This window comes from Rattus norvegicus, chromosome X (assembly GCF_036323735.1).
Source record: "Rattus norvegicus strain BN/NHsdMcwi chromosome X, GRCr8, whole genome shotgun sequence".
In the NCBI taxonomy this organism is placed as follows: domain Eukaryota; kingdom Metazoa; phylum Chordata; class Mammalia; order Rodentia; family Muridae; genus Rattus; species Rattus norvegicus.
The window spans coordinates 12,196,207-12,210,802 of NC_086039.1; the positions used below are offsets into that span (position 1 = coordinate 12,196,207).

General features: G+C 45.9%; 1 long non-coding RNA gene across 11 annotated transcripts; it reads left to right on the forward strand.

The window, feature by feature from the left end:
• The first annotated feature begins 573 nt into the window (after positions 1-573).
• Positions 574-14,271, forward strand: LOC102547042 (uncharacterized). 11 transcript variants are annotated; one of them, XR_010061381.1, is made up of 6 exons: positions 574-6,789; positions 7,495-8,479; positions 9,107-9,250; positions 10,307-10,456; positions 13,410-13,489; positions 13,695-14,271. It is a non-coding gene; the product is annotated as an uncharacterized LOC102547042 (long non-coding RNA). The 11 variants fall into 11 exon arrangements; XR_005498524.2 differs by having other exon boundaries at positions 3,564-8,479; positions 13,695-13,816; positions 13,957-14,271; XR_005498523.2 differs by having other exon boundaries at positions 575-6,591; positions 13,410-14,271.
• The last annotated feature ends 325 nt before the right edge of the window (positions 14,272-14,596 follow it).

The window sequence follows — 14,596 nt, forward strand, 5'->3', positions numbered from 1 at the left end:
CCTTCCTTCCTTCCTTCCTTCCTTCCTTCCTGCCTGCCTGGAACAGAATCTAAAGCCTCACATATGGTAAGCAAGCACTGAACCAGCATCCTCCTTTTCTCTTCTTTATTATTATTGGTGGTGGGTGTGTATGTACACCATAGCACATGTGTTGAGGTCAGAGAACAACCTTATGAAGTCAGTTGTCTTCCTCCAGCTTATTTTTTTTTCTTTTTCTTTTTTTCGGAGCTGGGGACTGAACCCAGGGCCTTGCGCTTGCTAGGCAAGAGCTCTACCACTGAGCTAAATCCCCAGTCCTTTCCTCCAACTTATATTATTAAGCTTGCAGACCAAATGCCTTTACCTACAAAGACATTTCACAGACTCTCTTTCCTTTCTTAAAGAAAAGTATTTATTTATTATGTATAATAATAGATATTATTATATATAATAATATATTATAATATAATGTTAATATATAATATATACTTTATTATTATTATTATTATTATTATTATTATTATTATTATTATATAATAGATACTGTAGGTGTCTTCAGGCACACCAGAAGAGGGTATCAGATCCCACATGAGCCACCATGTGGTTGCTGGGATTTGAACTCAAGACCTACTGGAAGAATAGTCAGTGCTCTTAACCACTGAGCCAGCTCTCCAGCCCTCCTTTTCCTTTCCTTTCGTCTTCTTTTCTTTTCGAGACAGGGTTTCTCTGTGTAGCTTCCAGCTATCTTGGAACTCACTCTGTAGACCAGGCTGGCCTTGAACTCAGCTCCACCTGACTCTGCCTCCTGAGTGCTGGGATTAAAGGCATGTGTCACCACCACCCAGCTCAGGCTCTCTCTTTTTTCCTTTCTTTTCTATAACTAAAGTTGATGTGGGGATAAGCCTTTAATCCCAGCACTCCTAGGCAGAGGCGGGTGGATCTGTGTGAGTACCGGGCCAGTCTGGTCTACATGGCAAGTTCCAGACCAGCCAGAGCTATGTAGTAAGATCCTGTTTAAAGATAAATAAAAATATAGTAGCAAAAACAAAAAAGAAAACAAGTGTTTAAATGCTTAAATGCTACAAAGCCATTAAAATTGAAGAAGGCTATTTAATGGATTGGGAAAATTCCTGTGGTATCTTAAGTAAAAAGAAACAGATCACAAGGGAGCATTGCCTGCAGGTGCAGAGGGAACATGTGTGAATATTTGCACAGAAAATGTGCTGGAGGGATCCTGTCAACATGTCGGCATGTGACTCAGGACCTTTCCCTGACTAAAGTCCCCTTCCCTAGTCTGGGTGGTTTCTACCATGTGGACCTTACACCGTTTCTTACATATGTTCTTGTGGCACTGAGGTCCCCCAACCTTCTTTTCTGGCCCTTGGACCACTCTCAGAACAGGCAAGGACTGTTCCCAGTAGACAATGGACCCAAGCCAGTACTTTGAGCATGTCCTAGTTTAGTTTCTTAGAACATCACCAACTGAGAGGTATGGGTAGAGGAAGATCACAGTATTCTGGAATGCTCTCTTCAAAGCCAGAGTACTAAAGCTGAGCATATCTTCCCCGTGGTTCTGACCACTTGCTGCTCTATAGGAGACTGGGCATATATGCTCAAATGGCTGCTATTGAATGTGGCTAGCATGACCCTTGAGACTTTGAAAACTAATAGTCGGTCATCAGTGAGAACCTTGACTCACTGTAGGAATTAAGCAATATGATAAGAGCAGAATGCCCGGGGGCAGCAAAGCCTCGGTCATCAGGTCAGTATCAGAGATTAGAGTGCACAGCCTGGTAGTGAAAATGAAGGGTTTAACAGCTTCAAACCACAATTCCACTGGGCCCAAGAGGTTGGACTTCAGGGAAGATTCTGGCTATTTTTCATGTGCAGAGACTGAGCCTGAGAGAGGGAGTTGGGACCCATCTGTAAAGACGTGTGGCTCTTGGTCGTGCATTGAGAACTACTGGATCATTTGATTGGTGGAAGGACCACCAGCAGTACTAAACTGAAAAGTGGTAAGACCTGGGCTGGAAATGTGGCTCAATGGTAGAATGTTTGCTTGGCATATAGAAGACCCTGAGTTCTAGATCCAGCAAGGGGGTGGTGGTTAAGTGATGCTGTCTAAGTTGATGTAGAAGGCAGTAAGTAGGAGCAGGGAGTCCTGGGAGTCCCAGGGCTTCTGGAGTGATGGGCTAAGAACAGAGGCCATGGTTGAGTGGTAGGGAATGGTTAAGTGTTAGACATGGAATCTGGGGAGGGATGGGAGAGAGTAGGAAGAGTAGAGAAGCCTCAGAAAATGTCTGAGGTGGCCAGCCTGAGGGACTGGATGACTCCATTCACCAAGACCACAAATGCATGAGGAAGACCTCTGTGGGAGGACATAACAAGCTACTATGGGGCTTGCTAACCTGAGAAGCCTGAAGACATGGCAGTGGAAAAGTTCAGCAGGCATTAGGAAACGGGTAAGGAACAACTAACTAAGCACTTAGCTGCCAGATGATGTGGCTGCTGAAAGAGGTCCCAAAATCCATTCATAGCCGCATAGTATTTCACCAGAGGCATTTATTCATATCTTCTATCCTGAGGCTGGTACTAATAACTAAGCTCAATGGGTCCAAACGGGTCAGTGAGGGTGGTAGGAGAACTGGAAATCACAGTAGAAATACTTTTACCAAGCAAAACACTGGATATTACCATTCCCCAGAAAAGGGTTTGAACTCACAGTTCACAGTACGAAACTGGAAGGCAGGAGGATAGAGAAATGGCTCAGTCAGTAAAGCCTTTGCTGTGCAATCATGAGGACCTGAGTTCAGATCCTCAGGACCCAAATCAAGCCTGTGAGTGCCGAAGAAGGACAGTGGAGAAGCAGAGACAGGAAGATCCCTCAAACTCATGTGCTATCCAGCCTAGCTGAATTGATGATCTCCAGATTCAGTCATTGAGAGACCCAGTTTCAGAAAACAAAGTGACACTAAATGGGGAAAATATGACACTGACATCTGGCCTCCACATGAACACATACATAATACACAATAGTGTCTATGGAGACAGCAAGCCTTGGTGAAGAAGTGCCAAAGTGCCAGAGTGACATCATTTCAAAGTCAAGTTGCCAAGTAACTAGTTGCTAGATACAGACTTGCAAAAGTGGTGTGTAGGGTCTCACCAAATGAGAGTCAGGAATGAGCCGGAGAGTGAGAAGGGGAAGAAAAGTGAGGAGACTTGGGGCGGAGGGATTGTACCCCTGTGCAGGAAGGTGCAACCTCTAATCCAACACCTAATAAGGGCTCTGATGCCAAGGCCGTCTCCTCACTCCACAGCCTCTCCCAAATCCTCAAAGCAGGACCTGGTAAAAGGACGTCCTTAAAGGTACCTTATTTTGTGGACAGGTCCCATGAAATAGGAGTGAGGGACAAGAAAGAGTTCAACAGGGAAGGCGAAACAGGTCACCCCAGTGTGTAGGTAACTGGACACTCTGAGGCATCATATAAATATGCCTCGGAATTGTTGGCCTAGGTTAGGAATGAAATTGATGGCAGAGTAAATGCTAAGGACGCAGGAGGTCAGCTCCATCCCCTGTGAAGAAAACATAATTCCGTTCTATAGGGAAAAGGACAGTGTTTACCCAAGGCTCTGACAGCAGACCTGTCAAAGAGTGCCCTCAAGGCGTTTGCAAGTGTCAAAATGCTCCAGTGGGTCCTCACAGTTCTCCTAGAGAGATGTTCACTTGGGTGAGGGATGTGCTATAGTCCCCAGTTCCTCCACACCCACACTGGAGAAAGTGAAACCTACTCCAAGATGAAGCTTCTTTTTTTTTTTTTTTTTTTTTTTTTTTTTTTTGGTTCTTTTTTTCGGAGCTGGGGACCGAACCCAGGGCCTTGCGCTTCTTAGGTAAGCACTCTACCACTGAGCTAAATCCCCAGCCCCAAAGATGAAGCTTCTAAAGGGAGAAGACTATGATGGCCAAAAGAGAGTGCTGCTAACTGAGGTCAGGCTAACTCAGAAGCCACAAGACAAAAGATGCCTGAGTGCTCCCTCAGCCCCCTCAGGAGAGACACAGCCCACTCAGGGCCTTTTGAGAGACTGTCCAAGAGGACTTGCCAAGGTGGATGAGGAAGAGACCGAAAGATAAAGAGGCAGAATGGCTTCCCAGTCCTTGAAGATGATAAGATGCCATGCTTGTGCCTTTGTTGTTAAGATTTTGGGGGAGGGGGAACCCCAGGGATGGGAATCTCTGAAGAGTCCTTGGAAACTTCCTGATTCAGCTTCAGAGACCGGCCAGACTCAGAACCACTTTGTAAAAGATGCCTGGCCAGACCGACCCACCCTCCACCCACCTCTCCCTCAAGAACTTGGGGAGCAGGAAGTACAAGGTGGAGAAATTGATAGGAAGCTAGCTACACCCACTTCCTGCTGGATGATACCAAACCCAAGGGGGCCAGAGCTAGAGAGGGAAAGATAGGAAGAACGTCTTGGGCAGGCTGTTCTAATTATGGAAGAGGCTGAGTGTGGAACTTTCAGGGCCTATTAGAGTGTTTCATCGGGTTAGGGATGCAGCTAGCAGCATCTGGCTTCCATCCTCAGAACCACAAAATAAAGTACCCTCCCTGCAGAGCAAACTGAAAAAGCACGGTATCTGTTGGAGTATTTATTGAGGATCGGGTTTACTTATCCAATGTAGAGGCCACGATTCCTCAGAGACAGTAGAAGTACATGTGTGAGTTGGCTCATACACACAACTGTGCAGGCTGACAAGTCCCCAGATTTGCACTCTGCTTTGTGGGAGAGTCAGTGACATAGTTCTAACCCAAGTCCAAAGGTTTGAACTACAGGAGAGTCAGTGGCCTGGTTCCAGCCCCAGTCCAAAGGTCTGAGACCTAGAAGAGCAAATAGTGTAGTGCCAGTCCAAATGACAGCAAACCGGAGACCTAAGGTGAGCTGATGCTTCAGTGTGAGTGTGCAATCAGGAGCAAATAAGACAGATAGACTCCTCCCAGCTCAAAGATGGGAGAAGGAATTCCTTTTAAGGGTATGGGGTATGTCAGCTTTGTTTTTGCTGTAATAAAGCTCTCAGCTGATTGGATAAGGCCTGCGCACATTGTGAAGGCTAATTTGCTTAATTTAAATCTATTAATTTAAATGTTAATATTATCAAAAGATGCCTTCAGAGAAACACTTAGGATAATGTTCAGCCAAACATTTGGTTACTCTATGGCTCAGGCAAGTTTACACAAAATCATTACATCCATTTTAAGGCCACTGAGTGGATTTAACTTTATTTTTTTTATAACAGCTGTGTGTGGGGCGGGGGCAGAGACAGAGAAAGTGTGTGTGTGTGTGTGTGTGTGTGTGTGTGTGTGTGTGTGTGTGTGTGTGTGTGTGTGTGATGGTAAAAGTATGGCATCCAGGACAATTTGCAGAAGTAAATTGGTTCTCTCCTTCCGCCATGTGAGTTCTGAGAATCAAAGGGAAGCAGGTGGGTTTGGCAGCAAGCCCCTTTACCTGCTGAGCCATCTTACCGGCCCAACTGAATGGGCTTTAATGGGAACAGTGTCTTCATGTGTCCTCCTTCTTTACAGGTCAGGCATCGGCAGCATCCGGATCCTGTTACAGACTTACAAACTAGCACTCTTACTCTTACCCACCTTGCCCCTACCCTTCACTCTGTGGGCAGCCTTCTGCCTTCCATTTTCAGGGCAGTGTTTTTATAAGCCAGGCTAACATAGAACTCACAGCTCTCCTTCCTCAGCCTGCCAGTGCTGGGATTTCAAGTGTGCACCACCACATCCAGCTTCGTCTTCTATTTTGACACTTAGCGCTTTCCTAGTTCTTTGTCTGAGGCTCTGCCCTCTAATCTGCAGGCAGCCCTAGAGCAATGTCCCCATAGTCCTTAATGATTCTGGATGGCTGTGGTGTCAGCTCCAGCAACACTAACTCTCTTCCACTGACTGTGAGTGGTCATACCCTCTCCTAAAACAGCCCGTGATTACGTTAATGTTCAAGCAACAATCGCTCAGAGAGATCCCAGTCTGCATTCTAGTGGCTTAGCTGGCATGTGACAACCCAAGGGAACTAACTAGGTCATGTTTTTCGTTTTCCTACACAGCTTAAACCAAGATTCCAAAAGGCTTTCTTTGTACCCAGTAGCTCCAGCAGTTGCAAATCCTCTCCAGGAGTTCCTTCAAGCCAGAATCTTTTTGGCCTCATCCGTTTCAGGCTGGGGAGAGGAAAGAAATATTTATGAGACTTGGTCTCCGCCTTGGGGAGAAATAAACCCATAATCACTAGTCTGTGTTCTGAGACTTGATGATCGAGAGGAACAAAGGGCATGCGTGTGCGCATGTGCGCAGCTCCACCCCTGCCCCCAACATCCCCCCCCCCCAAGGGGGGCACAAATACAGCACAGCCCTCGATCTGAGATCTGCCTGAGTGACTGAGGGAGGTCTCTCTGCGACTGTTGGAGGCGGGAAAAACCAGGCAGGGACATGGTTTCTGCATCTAGACGCAGCCTGATTCCCACCAGGAGCTCAGGACTAGACCCTGCGTCCCAGCATCTACTCGACTCCATCTTAAGAGTTTCGGCGTGTTGCTGGCTCCAGAACCCAACTTTTTGATGTACTTAGAATTTTTTGGCTTTGTGCTTGCAAAGGAGTTCAGCCACTTTCTCTTTCTGATCTTGTTAGTGTGCTTGTCTCGTTTGCATTTGTGGGTTCTAATAGCGCCATCAAAATGAATTGGGCAGGAGAGGAACCCTGGGATATTCTGCCGCGCCGCAGCCGCAGCCGCAGCCGCAGCTGCACAGGAAAAGAAGTGGTGGGTAGCAAAGTCGAGCGAGACCTTGGCTGGAAACAAAGCAGGACAGGATGGAGGGAGACTAAAACAAGATCTCACTATATAGGCCAGGCTAACTTCAAACTCCTGTTCCTCCTGCCTGCCTTTGCGTCCGAGTGCTGGAATTACAGGCATGTACCGCCATGCCTGGCTTGTTACTCCATTTCTTTCTTTTAATTAAAAAAAAAAAGCGCGTGTATCTCTTCCCCTGCGTGATGAGAGACTGGGTGGGGGAGGGCATGTGGAGATCAAAGAACACAGCTTTGTGCAGTTGGTTCTCTCATGTCGGTTTCAGGAATCGATTCAGGTCGTCTTTGCACTATGAGCGCTTTATCCACTGAGCTATCTGGCCGGCCCTTGATATTCTGTTTCTTATTGCTGTTATTTTACACCCAGAAGATTGTCCCTTTTATCTAATTTTCCAAATTCGCCAGCAGATTGTTCACAGCGATCACGTGCTTTCCCAGTGTCTTCTAAGTACCGCTTTCCTCCTCGCGTTGCTGCCTCCCATCCATCTTGTGGAGCTAGGGCTGCAGGGATGACTTACTGGCCATGCTTTGGAATGCTAGTCTAAATAAGCGTATTGTCCGTTTACTGATAAGATGGGAAGGGTTTACCAGATACAGGGAGGAAGCCACGGTTCTCACGGCTTGTAAAGGGCATTTAATTTAGTTCTTTCTCCGACAGGAAACAAGTCTGCAGAAAATACTGCCTGGTTTTGTCATCGCCTGGCTTAAAATGTCCCCCCAGCACTGAATCCAAATTACTTGGCCAGACTCTCAGGATCCTAAGGAATCGGCCATCCATAAATCAGCACCCGGTGTGAAACTTAGAGCTAGCAAGAATACCAGAGGCAAGGACACTTCACGGGAAGGATGCCACCAGTGAGCTTAGAAGTGAGAATAAGGCAAGCGAGGTGAACTGCATGCTAATCTGTAAAGCACAGCTGCAGACAAAGCAAGCAGGAGGGCTTTCAAAGGTGTTCTCAATCTGTGGGTCGAGACCCCTTAGTCAGATCTTATAAGAGTCGTCTAAGAGCTTCGGAAAACAGATATTTACATTACAATTCTTAACGGTAGCAACATTACAGTTACGAAGTAGCAACAAAAATAATGTTTTGGTTCTTGGTCACCACAACATGAGGAATGTATTGAAGGGTCTCAGCATTTGGAAGGCTGAGAACCACTAGTAGAGAAAGGACAGTTAGACCAGTTCCAGGAGCCAGACAAGAGGGGAGGGGAAGAGAGGATAGTGACTTTTAGGCAACAGAAACTGCTAAGTGGGGTGCAAACAGAGTAGCACAAAGGCTCCTCGGGCTAGAAGCACAGCAGGATCCCGAATAGGAGGGGCCATCCTAGAGGCCATTTTCTTATAGCTGAGAAGTGGGAAAAGAGGGGATGTGCCTGCTGGTCCCTCCTGCCTAACAGGAGTTAAATTCATCGGGAGTAAACTGGAAATTAGAAAGATTTAACAAAACTAACTGATGGTCTTTTGTAGAAGGATACCGTTGTGGGGGCTGAGGATGTAGCTCTAGTGTGAGGTTTGGTCTGCTGCTATGTATTGTAATGCTGAACACTGGCCCCCACCAAGCTCAGTTGCCTCAAGGATCAGAGAATCTTCCTGCTGACTCAGGTGACACTGTGTGACCTGCCCCCCAAGTTATCCCTGATTGGTGAGTAAAGATGCCTACAGCCTATAGCTGGGCAGAATTGAGATAGGCGGGGCTTGGGGTCGAAAGGGGAACCACAAGGAGGAGGAGGGGAGGAGAGTTAGGTGAGTCATAAAGAGCAGTCCAGGCAGAACATGGCAAATTATAATTTGGGGTTATAGATTCTAATAGCTTAGAGGGTAGGTATCTGCCCAGCTCTTGAGTTGGTTAAGGCTTTACTATAAATATAAAAGGTGTGTGCTTTTTTTTCTGGGAATTGATCAAAGGTGGGGTACAAACCCTAATTGAGATGAAATATTTTCTACAACAGTATAGTTGCGCATATTTTCTTTTGTGGTACTACCAACTAGTGAATCAATTCCAGGGCCCCACACACTAACCATACACTACCACTGAGATATACCCCAGCTTCAAGAATGTATTCTTTTTTGTCATTGTTTTTTTTTTGGGGGGGGGATAGTGGCTTTCTCTATCTTTCACACCTCCCCCAAAACAGGGTTTCTCTGTGTAACAGCTCTGGCTGCCCTGGAACTTGCTTTGTAGACTAAGCTGGCTTTAAACTCACAGAGATTCCGTCTGCCTCTGCCTCCTGGGTGCCCCGCCATACCAGTACTTCCTCTTTCTTTACAGGTACCCTGGCTGTATCAGAGCAGAGTAAGCAGAAGATGGAGAACTCGGCTCCTCCAGCACCACGCCTGCCTAGATGCTGCCTGGATGCTGCCTGGATGCTGCCCTGCTCCCGCCTTGATGATAATGGACTGACCCTCTGAACCTGTAAGCCAGCCCCAATTCAATGTTGTCCTTTATAAGACTTGCCTTGGTCATTGTACCTGCTCACAGCAATGAAACCCTAAGTAAGACATTCATCCAGAAAAAGCATGTGAGGGTTCTGCCGGGCCAGCCAGGCCAGACACACTCTGCCCATGTGTCAGGTTCTAGATTGGGCTCATGTACATTTGCCCATGAGGCCATATCTCCCAATGGTCTTCCTCATCTCCTCTGTCTCCTTGATCTCTGGGTAGCACTGCATCATGTACTGCAATGGTGACAGGTCCAGGTCCAGCTGCTACAGTAAGTGGTGATGGTAACTAACACCCCATTGTGACATAAGAATGCTGCTGGATTATTCCCACTTTGGGCAGAAGCTCTCCAGTTAACAACTTCAGAACACAGGAGTCCCTGCACTGTTCTTCCTGTACTTCCAGAGCCACTCGTATGTCAAGGTCAATGCCAAATTCTAGATTATTGTAGGTATAATTACATACTGATCATAATTACCCATATGATATTTAAGTTTCTTGTTGTGTATGTGGATGATATTAGCACAGACCCATTCAGAAAGTCCTGGCAGTCTTTCAGCCACACACAAGCATCCTGGTCCAGGTGGTTAGTAGGCTCATCCAGAAGCAGCATGAAGAACCAAATAAGGAAGGCTCTGGCAGAGCTTCCAGGGACTAAGCCACTACCCAAAGACTATACATGGACTGACCCTGGACTCCAACCTCATAGGTAGCAATGAATATCCTAGTAAGAGCACCAGTGGAAGGGGAAGCCCTTGGTCCTGCTAAGACTGAACCCCCAGTGAACTAGACTATGGGGGGAGGGCAGCAATGGGGGGAGGGTTGGGAGGGGAACACCCATAAGGAAGGGGAGGGAGGAGGGGGATGTTTGCCCGGAAACTGGGAAAGGGAATAACAATCGAAATGTAAATAAGAAATACCCAAGTTAATAAAGATGAAAAAAAAAAAAAAAAAAAAAAAAGAAGGCTCTGGCAAGAGCAACTCTCTTCCTCCAGCCACCACTGAAGTCTTTCAGCTTCTTTCACTGCAGGGCAGGTGTGAAACCCAGTCTGTGAACAACCCTTGAGGTCCTCATCTTGGCTTTGCTGGCATCCAGCTCTTGCAGCTGCTCATCCAGTTCCATGAACATCTCACGCTCCAGATCCTCCCGACCTAACTAAGCGCTCTGCCCCCTCTCCAGGTGAGTGAGAGGTTGATACTGTCTGTACTGCTGGGGTGAGAGGCCAGGATGGCTGGCTCTGGAAGCAGTTTTCTTCAGCAAGTCCACTTCTCTACCACCCTGACACTGGCTTCCTCACTTTTCTCCTTTGTCACCTGAGGTTCTGTGACAGTATCTCCATCTTCTTCATGTCCCTTTCGGGACCACTCATCTCCAGACCTTTCTCATCTCAAACTGACACTGTCTCCACCATTTCCAATTCCTTTCTCCTCCATGACAACACTGTTCTCCATTCTGTCTTTATAAAACTGTCTATGTGAGGAGCCTCACTTAAGTCAATATTTTTCTTCAGTATATATTCATGCTATGGCAAACATGACTTTCCTTCCTTTTTTAAGGTTGGATAAAGTGGGGTGTAGTGGTGCACAGCTTTAATCCCAGCACTCGGGAGGCAGAGGCCAGCCTAGTCTACAGAGTGAGTTCCAGGACAGCCAGGGCTACACACACACACACACACACACACACACACACACACACACGAAACCCCTATCTCAAAAAACTACTACTACTACTACTACTACTACTACTACTACTAATAATAATAATAATAATAATAATAATAATAATAATAATAATAAAGTATTTAAAGACTGGAAATGTTTTTCAGTTGGTAGGGCATGTGGTCCACACCTGTAAAGCTAACACTTGGAAGCTGGGGGCAGGACAATCAGCAGTTCAAGATTAGCCTCCAGCTACATAATGACTTTGAGACTAGCATGGGTTACAAAAGACCCTATTCAAAAGGAAAAAAAAGCTAGACAGTTAGGCAGGTAAGGTAATACTAGCTACTCAGGACTCTGAGAAAGAAGAATGGGTGAATTGGAAATTCAAGAAATGTCTGGGTTATACGACAAGTTAAAAGCCAACCTATGTAACTTAGAAAGACAGAAAAGAATGGGGACAGGGGTGTGTGGTTCAGTGGTTGAGCACTTCCCTAGCATGCATATAAGAAACTGGGTTTGATCCCCCATACCACATACACAAAGACTAAAATGGAAATTTTCACATTTTAATAGTTTAAACAGTTGATAAAAGTTAAAAAAAATTAATATGTGTATTTTACCACAATAAGACACAACATTTAGGGTCATGACTAGAGTGGAGTGGCTAGTTCCTTGCTTAGCATGTGTGAGGCTAAGTTCAATTCCAACACAGGTACACAAACAAAGGGAAGTTTTAAACACTAGTTGTGGGCTGGAGAGAAGGCTCAGCGGTTAAGAGCACTGGCTGCTCTCCCAGAGGTCCTGAGTTCAATTCTCAGCAACCACATGGTGGCTCACAACCATCTGTAATGGGATCTGATGCCCTCTTCTGGTGTGTCTGAAGACAGCTACAGTGTACTTACATACATAAAATAAATAAATTTAAAAAAGACTTCCTTTAAACACTTGTTGTTTTTATTGAGAATATATTTACATATCCTGACAAATACATACTAGAGTGGGCTATGGTCATTTCCAGGTGGTAGAGGCAGAGAGAATAGTCTGTATTGGACATTTCCACCTTCGCAGACTGTATGATAATGAGCATGTAATCTTGTAATCATAAAATGATTAGAGATGGAAAAAAATCAGGCAGAGGGGGTACCAGGCAATGGATTAGCATGAGAAGTCATTGGGCTCTCCCTGTTCTGCAGGGTTTTCCTTCCTTATAGGAGAGATTTGCTTTCCCATTTGTCCTCTTGAGGACAGCCAGGGGTGAATGGGGAGCAGAGGGAAGGGTAGGGTTCTGGGGATGCTGAGTCCGAGGAGCCAATAGCAATTTTCTTTATTCGACCAAAGAGAACTTGGGGCTAGCAGACACTGGAGCAGGAATACCCAGTCTCCACTCTTCCTAACCCCCAACACCACCGCTACAGGCTGAAGGAGACTTGAAGCGGCTGAGGGCATTACAGCTAAGACTCACACAAACAGGGGCCCTGAGACACAGGCACCTGACTGGAAGGTGGCACCGTGGCCTCTCCACCCTATTATTGAGGACCCATCTAGACAGTCGATGTGTCTGCTGGGAAAAGCCAGCATGATGCAGGGGCTGAGAGGGAACTGGCATCGGAAATGTTTGTTCCTCTGCTTTGCTCCCAGGTTGCTAGGGTAAGATCCACAAACAATGCCTGGCTTCTGTACTTCATTACTGATTAATGAGAGCCAGCTTTATGCTTGACAATGGTTGGACAGGACCCAGGCAGCTTCCCTGTTTCTCCTAACAGAGGCCTCAAAGCTCTGCTGTACCCACACACAAAGTGCTTAATTGGGGCCTTTTCCTCTCCTGTGGCCTGGTGAATTGGCCTGGCCTTGTCACTCAGCTATCTCAAGTCATGAGTGTGTCCACCAAGTGTAGGTCCTTCCTGAAGCTGACATCTAAGTGGCAGTGTGCTTGTTGAGATCAGACTTCTGAGTCTGTCTCACTTTCTCCATTTCTTAGGCCTTTCTGTTGTTTGGTTTGGTTTCACTTTTCTGGTTTTGTTGTTTCATGTTTTGTTTTGTTTTATTTGTTCTATTTTGTTTTGGTTGCTTGGTTTTGTATGCTGTTGTTATTGTTTGTTTGTTTGTTTGTTTATTGAGACAGTTTCTCTGTGTAGTAGGCCTAGCTGGCTGTCCTGGACTTGCTTTGTAGGTCCCCCTGCCTCTGCTTCCCCCTCCCAAGTGCTAGGACTAAAGGCACCTGGCCTTTGACATTTGTTTGTGGGCTTTTTGTTGGTTTAGTTTATTGAAACAGGGTTTTATATGATGGTTCTGCTTCTACCTCTTGAATTCTAGGATTAAAAGTGTGCACTATTTCACCCAGTTTATGAGATACTAGGTCCCCAGGGTCTCTTTGTATCCTCCTCAACACCCTACTAACCCTAATGCACTCTGAGCCCCCTTAGGTCTTCCTAGATTTCCCTGATCTCTCATGTGTTCTCTCTCTCCCGCAGATGAGTCATCTTCAAAGACTGTGATCCATATTGGCTGTTCCTGAAAAACTCTTTGGCTGAGTGCTTTCCACATAGCTCAGGTTGGTCTCAAAGTCATGGCTATCCTCCTGCCTCAGATCCTCCAGTGACTGGATTACAGGCATGTGCCACATGGCACAACTTGGCCTGTTGTTTTGTTTTGTTTTGTTTTTGGTACTGGGGATTGAACCCAGACCTTTTTTGCACATGCTAGCCAAGCAATCTATTCTTTTCTTTTTTATGGATGTGTGTGGTTACCTACGTAAGGATGTGTGTGCAGGAGCGACAGAGGTCAGAAGAGAGCACCACATCCCCTGGAACTGGAGTTACAGGCAGATGCAAGCTGCCATCTTGGTGCTGGAAATAAATATGCAACTTCTATAAGAGCAGTACGTACTCTTAATGGCTGAGCTCTCTTGAGTCCCCTGCTTGGATTTTTTAAAAACTAATTTTATTAGAGAATACATTACTTCCTTTCAGACCTATGAGGATATGCCTTTTGCAAAGCATTTCCTTTATCCCTCTCCAGAAGAGAAAAGGAAACAGAAGTGGGGGCTGATACAGAACTCCAACTCCTATTAATGGATGCAAAGTACCCAGGATGTCATAAAATGAGCCCAGTCTTCGGCCATAAACAAAAGGCAGTCTTGTGTGTTGGCTGCTGCATTGCCCTGTCAGCCTACAGAAGGAAAAGGAAGGCTGGCCGTTCCGCAGGACACAGCACTAAAAGCACCCTGGTTCAAGATGAGTGGGAAGCCATCCCAGTAAACACATCATGAATTTAAAACAAAACAGCATTACTTCAAATGAGATAATTTTTAAATATATATTTTGATGAATTTGAGAGGTTTGTGGAGGTGGTGATTTGGTTTTAATTTTGATATGGAGCCTGAGTGTCAGAACATCAACCTAAAAACAAGGGCAAGGTCCTTTACACTGAACCTAAAAACAAGGGCAGGTTCCTTTCTATAGGCCGCAATACACTCCAACTAAAGGATCATGAAAGATCAAATGACTTCTGTGTGTGTGTGTGTGTGTGTGTGTGTGTGTGTGTGTGTGTGTGTGTGTGTGTAGGTGTGGTGTTAGGAATAGAACTCTGGACTCACGCATGTTAGACAAGTGTTCTACATGATCACCCTCCTCTCCGCCTTCCTCACTACCAGTACTGC